Genomic DNA, 6,000 nt, shown 5'->3' with positions numbered 1-6,000 from the left:
AATAACCAGAATGTAATCAGGAGAAAAACAAGTGAATCAGAGTGTATTTCAATTGTGTTCCCTGTCCTTACAAAAGCATTCTCCCTTTTATAATGGTTTTTTGGAGATATGTGTATTGCCTTTGTCTTAATAAGGCAATTATGGGTAATCAATGACAATAAAAGAAACGTTACTCAATCATTTATATTAAATACAAATTCTCTAACGTACTCAGTATTTAATATATGTTAAATACTGAATTTAGACTCTCATGCGTTGTCAGATTCATTTCTTTGATTCTTCTTGATCTTTGAACTCTAAATGACTTAAATAGATACGGGCGCCGAACTATTTGAATAACTGCTCGTGCCTCTTTCATCACCTTCTCTCGTATCTGTTATTGCTCGTGCCTCTTGGTTAATTATAACTCTTTGACTATTTGACTAATCCACGTGTCATGACACGTCACCTCCTATATGCAAACTCAATTTTTCCCAATACATTAATCATTTGAGAAGTATGAACATGAAACAACAAACCAGGCATTATGGCATCAGATGTGTGGTTTGCGTGTGTGTATGTATTATGCGTGTATTGATAATTTGTGGCAATGCCACATAAAATTGCATGTAGTAGAAATATTCTGTTAAGTGTCTTAATTTTCTAGGATAATTACTCTTTCTTTCAATCAAAATCTGTTAAAAAAAAGAGTAATTAACCTTTTCTGAAAACAACCAGAAACTTCTAGGAGAAAAAATCTCTTTTTTGTTTTTCAGAAAAAAAAAATTAGTGTATCAATGGGGAAATCCTGAATAATTTGGGATCTTTTTAAATTTATGAGTGATCTAAAGTGAAAAATAATTTTTTTGAATTTTTTAAATTTTCGAGATTAATTTTTAAGTGAAAATTAAAATTTCATGACCAAATACTAATTTAAAAAAAAAAAAGTGAAATTTCATTAGTCGTTTCTTTTCAAATCCAGTTGTAACCTTCCCAAAATGATACAACTACATGACTTGACAGACAATATTTACAGCGTGCTTTTTCCATAAGATGGAGACAAAATCCTTCCACTTTTACATGAATTAATGTCATGGACCTAACTTATTAATTAGGAATGTTGCCTTATTAATATAAAGTACATTTATAATATATTCATATGCATGCATTTTAGATTTGTCAACAAGAGTTTTACCGATCAAAAGTAAAGAAAAAGATTCATTCATTTGATATTAAACAAAGCTTTCACTATCATGTATATATAAGGATTATTCGAGTACAATAATACTATAGCTCCAAAAAGCAGCTAAGGTCCTACAACATAAAATAAGCTATGCTACAACATGTTATTATATTTCTATTAAGGGAAAAAGGTCATTATTGTCCCGGTACTTTTGAAAATCATCCACGTTCGTCCCTGTTACACTGTAGGTTCAATCTTCACCTTACCGTTAATAAAGTCTATACAATTACCCCTAACCCTAACGCCTGTCCAAGTGGCAGCTGACCCCATCTCTTTTTTCCTACTCAGCTGCCAATTGGGACTTCTACTCACTTATTAGACCCAAACCCAACGGCCATTTAGTCCCCCATAACCCAATTTCAGTCAAATAAATTTGACACATACCCAGCGTCTTCTTCTCCCCCAAAATAAACTCCATTGCTAAAACCTTCCATCCGACTGAAATCTTCCCAAAAATTCTCTTTATTTCATTGTCGTCGTTGCTTTGGTTGTTAAATGTCGCAAGCTAGTTGTTCATCACAGATTAGGTGTCGCTGTGGCATTATAGCCAAACACTTCACTTCGTCTACTCCATATAATCCTGGAAGAAAATTCTACAAATGTTCGAGGCCCAAAGTTACCATATTTTTCAGTTCTCTTCTTCTTTTTTGTTAATAATTTTATTTCAATTTTGAAACTTAAATCTTCTTTTTGATTTATGCTTGACATGCTAATTCATGTGGGTTTTGGGAATGGGAAGACGAAATCTTCCCGCGAAGTGATTGGACTAATATTAAAGATGTAACATCGTCGATTGAGGAGATTAAGATGCAACGGGACAAATTGAATGAAGAAGTAATTGCCATGAAGGTTATACACCAATATGAAGTGGATAAAGTTGTCAAGTTGAAAGATAAACTTGCAAAGACAAGGATGTTGCTTATGATTTCTTGGGGATTGTTTATTGGTTATTTTGTGGCCTCGATGATGAAGTGACTATTTTGCAAATTCAAAGTTGTTGATGTTGAGTTTTATATGTGTAGCCATGTTGTACTAGTATTTGTATGTTCTTTGATTATGATGTTGTAGTAGTATTTGTTATGAAAAGGACTTTTCCTTTATTGTATACTCCATTTCCTAAACATGTTTGTTTTCTTTATAAGATATGTTTGGTTGTTCCTAAACATGTTCTTTGTTTGCTTTCTAAATAACTACACCCAAGTGCAAAATTGAAAAATAAAATAAAACAAACTACAGCAGCAAGCTGCAGATAACTGGATACAAAGCTTTAAAATTTAAACACTTACAAAATGGAAAACTGAAAAACTAAATACCATATTATCTAGATGTAAAAATTGCTAACTACATAACTAGAATTCCATCATTGAAAATGAAACACCAACTGTCAACATTCATAACATTAATAAAATTCACCTATATTCACCAACTATCAACATTCATAAAGTGAGTTTATAAGATAATTGGATACCATATTATAACCCCAAAAATATGTCTAACACCTAGCTATATCATGGCATCCAACTGTCACAACTAAACAACCACAACCAAAATATAAAGTTTACTGACATGGCAGTAATTACAACACATCCAAAAATTTACAAATGTTCAATACTTGAAGCAAAGTCCCATCATTTTTGCTCCTTACCACTACCCTTTCTTGCATTCAACTTCTTCAACCTTTGCTTGTTCAACTGATTTCCAGTGATGGCAGATGTTCCCAGCCATGTTAGGCCTTTTGCTGAGAAAGTAAGCTTTGAAGGCTGACTTGCACCACTTGAATCACCAACAAATCCAATTTGCCTGGTTGCAATTGGTATATTTTGCTGCCTCAGCTGGAGTCTTGTCCTTGCTTCTGAGATGCTCTTTGGCCTTACAGCTATGTCAGGCTCAGGTTCAAAGTTAGGGATCTCAAAATCTGGATAATTGCTAGTTGGAAGTTGCTGCTGAACAGTAGGGGTTGGCATAAATACAAAGTTGCTAGATTGACTGTTTTGACTTGGCTGGGGTGCTGATAAATGGAAGTCCTCTTCAGTTGGGATATCTGCAGCTGCTGGTGATGTAGGCTGTTTAGTAACAGGTTCATCAACCAAAGTTCTTTGCTTTTTGTTCTGCTTTCTCCTTGAATTGCCGCTCATTGGTTGTTTTCCTTTAGAGTGCTATTATCAAATAGAACACAATAATATGTTAGAACAAGGCAGAAAAAAACAGAACAAGGCACACTTATATTCAACAAACAAGATTAACTTGGCACAACCCCTAGCATTATGTCCAGTTTCTCCACTGTTATTACATGTCATGACTCTCCCTTTTCTGGATTGAGACCATTGCCCTTTCCTATTGGTTGACTCATTTGCCTCTCTTGTTTTTTTTTTACTTTTGGTCTGCCAGCTTGCCTTATAAATTCAGGTGGGTCCATCTTCTGGGAGGGCTCTATCTTCCAGAACTTTTCTCCTATCACAGGTTGCAACTTATGAGAATAAGTCTGGAGATATGCCTCTTTTGAAAGAAACTAGTGAATCTCACTCAAAGGATCTTGCTTCTTGTACAAGAGGGCACGGATTGCATGAGGACATGGGATTCCACAAAGGTCTCATGTTCTACAAGTGCATTTTTTTGCCCCCAGATTGACAATATGCCTATCACTACCTTCTGTCACCTCATAACCTTGGTCAGCACTGCCATTCACATGACACTTTTGTGCAATCCTCATAAATTGGTTATACAAGTTTAGAGTCTTAGGACTGTACTCACCTCCCCACCCCATAACTTCAGCTTCATTATCATTTAACATATTCATAACCTTGATTCTTATCTCCTCTAACATCTTTATAATTGGCTTCTGTCTAGCTTGCAGTATCCATAAATTGAAGGACTCAGTCAAGTTATTATCAACTGACTGGTTCTTGCATGTAGTATCAAAGAAGGCCTACTCTAGCAGGTAGGTGGATACCTTAACAAATCTTCAACAGCAGCTTTACCATCATCATCCACTTGGCTCATACTCTTCAACTGATCTTGGAAGTCCTCCTCATAGGTACTCCAAGCTGCCCACCACAGATATTTTTTGTATTCCCCAGATCCCCATCTCTTACACCAGTTTGCTTCTATGTGTCTAACACAAAATCTGTGTGTCTCAGGAAGCACTCCTAAGATTAAGTCATTAGCCCCTACATATATAGGAAAGAAGAAGTATGAGAATCTATATGTACAGATTGGAAAAATAATAAAATAATAAAGGAAAATAGTGAAGTAAAGTGTTCATACCTTTTGCATATCTAAATCCAGTAGGACCATTGATAGTAAATTGCCGAATAAATTAGTACTAAGAAAATTATGATAGGGAAAAAGAATAAGGACAATTAAAATAAAGATATAAAGATAGTAAAATAAAATCAGCCACAAATTCAATAATGCAAGTCAACATTAAGTAGCCATGAATATGGGGACCATACATTAAAGTATTATACGGAATAAAGTGTCCTAGCCCCACCCTTCAATATTAAAATTCTGATTCACTTCTTTTCTATAAAAAAACAAAATAATTTGGGACCACAAAATATTATATTCGAAACCCTAAACCACCAAAAGGATTCCAATACCATATGAGGCACATGCAAATAAAAAGAGTAAAGAAAGAGTTTATTACTATAAAACTACATGCAAGTGAATACAAAAGCAAAGCACACACTACCAGCTTGAAATTATCGTCAAAGATAGGAGAAGTGAAAACCATAACCAACAAAGAACTATTCAGTAAACCATAACTTCAATAAATACAAAATCAGAAAAAATTAGAAACCATATGACAACTACAAACACCTATCAACTTTAAATAATCGAAAAAGAAAAGGGTTTATGAAAACCCTAACCAACAAAGAACAAATCTGAAAGGTATTCGGAAAACTTTCTTCGAAATTTTTTTTGGGATAACTCAAGATAAGAGATTAAACTAACAGAAAAATCAATTTTTGGGAGAAAGATTTCTTACCTTGCTTGAAATCGCCACTGGAAGCAAGGATCCTGATCAGTTTTGATTCTCTTTTTTTCTTTGAAGTACCAGAAGGTTCGAGCAAATGAGTGAATAAGGTTTTGATTTTCAGACGGGTTTAATCTATTTATTTGATGGGTTTTCGGTTACGGGTCAATAAAATTTGGGAGTAGGTTTGGGTTTGGGTATAATAAGTGAGTGGAAGTCCCAATTGGCAGCTTAGTTGGCAGCTTAGTTGAAAAAACGAGATGGGGTCAGCTGCCACTTGGACGAGCATTAGGGTTAGGGGTAATTGTATAGACTTTATTAACTGTAAGGTGGAGATTGAACCTAAAGTGCAACGGGGGATGAATGTGGATGATTTTCAAAAGTACAGGGGTAATAATGGCCTTTTTCCCTTCTATTATATAGATACAAAATCTATTGGGATTTCATTTGTTTTTTAGTTTCTTACTCAGTGTTCGATATCCGCATCAGGGTCTCACTAAATCCAGATTCTTGTCGGAAATCCCACATTGAAAGGTAAGGGCGGAGCCAGAATTTTAACCTTATGGGTTCTGAATTTTGGACCACTTCAAGTATTAATGTTTGAGTTCTAGATTTAATATTTATATATATTTCATGAATTCAAAACACCAAATGCACTATTTGAGCAAAAGTTACTGAGTTCGGAAAATTCGTAGGTCGGGTTGTGTCTTCGCCCATGTTGGGGGTAAAGCACTTCCTAACAAAGACAACTCATATACAAGACTCGAACCCTAGACCTTACCATTCCACCACAACCGTGATT

This window comes from Nicotiana tabacum, chromosome 7 (genome assembly GCF_000715075.1).
Source record: "Nicotiana tabacum cultivar K326 chromosome 7, ASM71507v2, whole genome shotgun sequence".
NCBI lineage: Eukaryota > Viridiplantae > Streptophyta > Magnoliopsida > Solanales > Solanaceae > Nicotiana > Nicotiana tabacum.
This window is presented reverse-complemented; position numbering follows the sequence as displayed.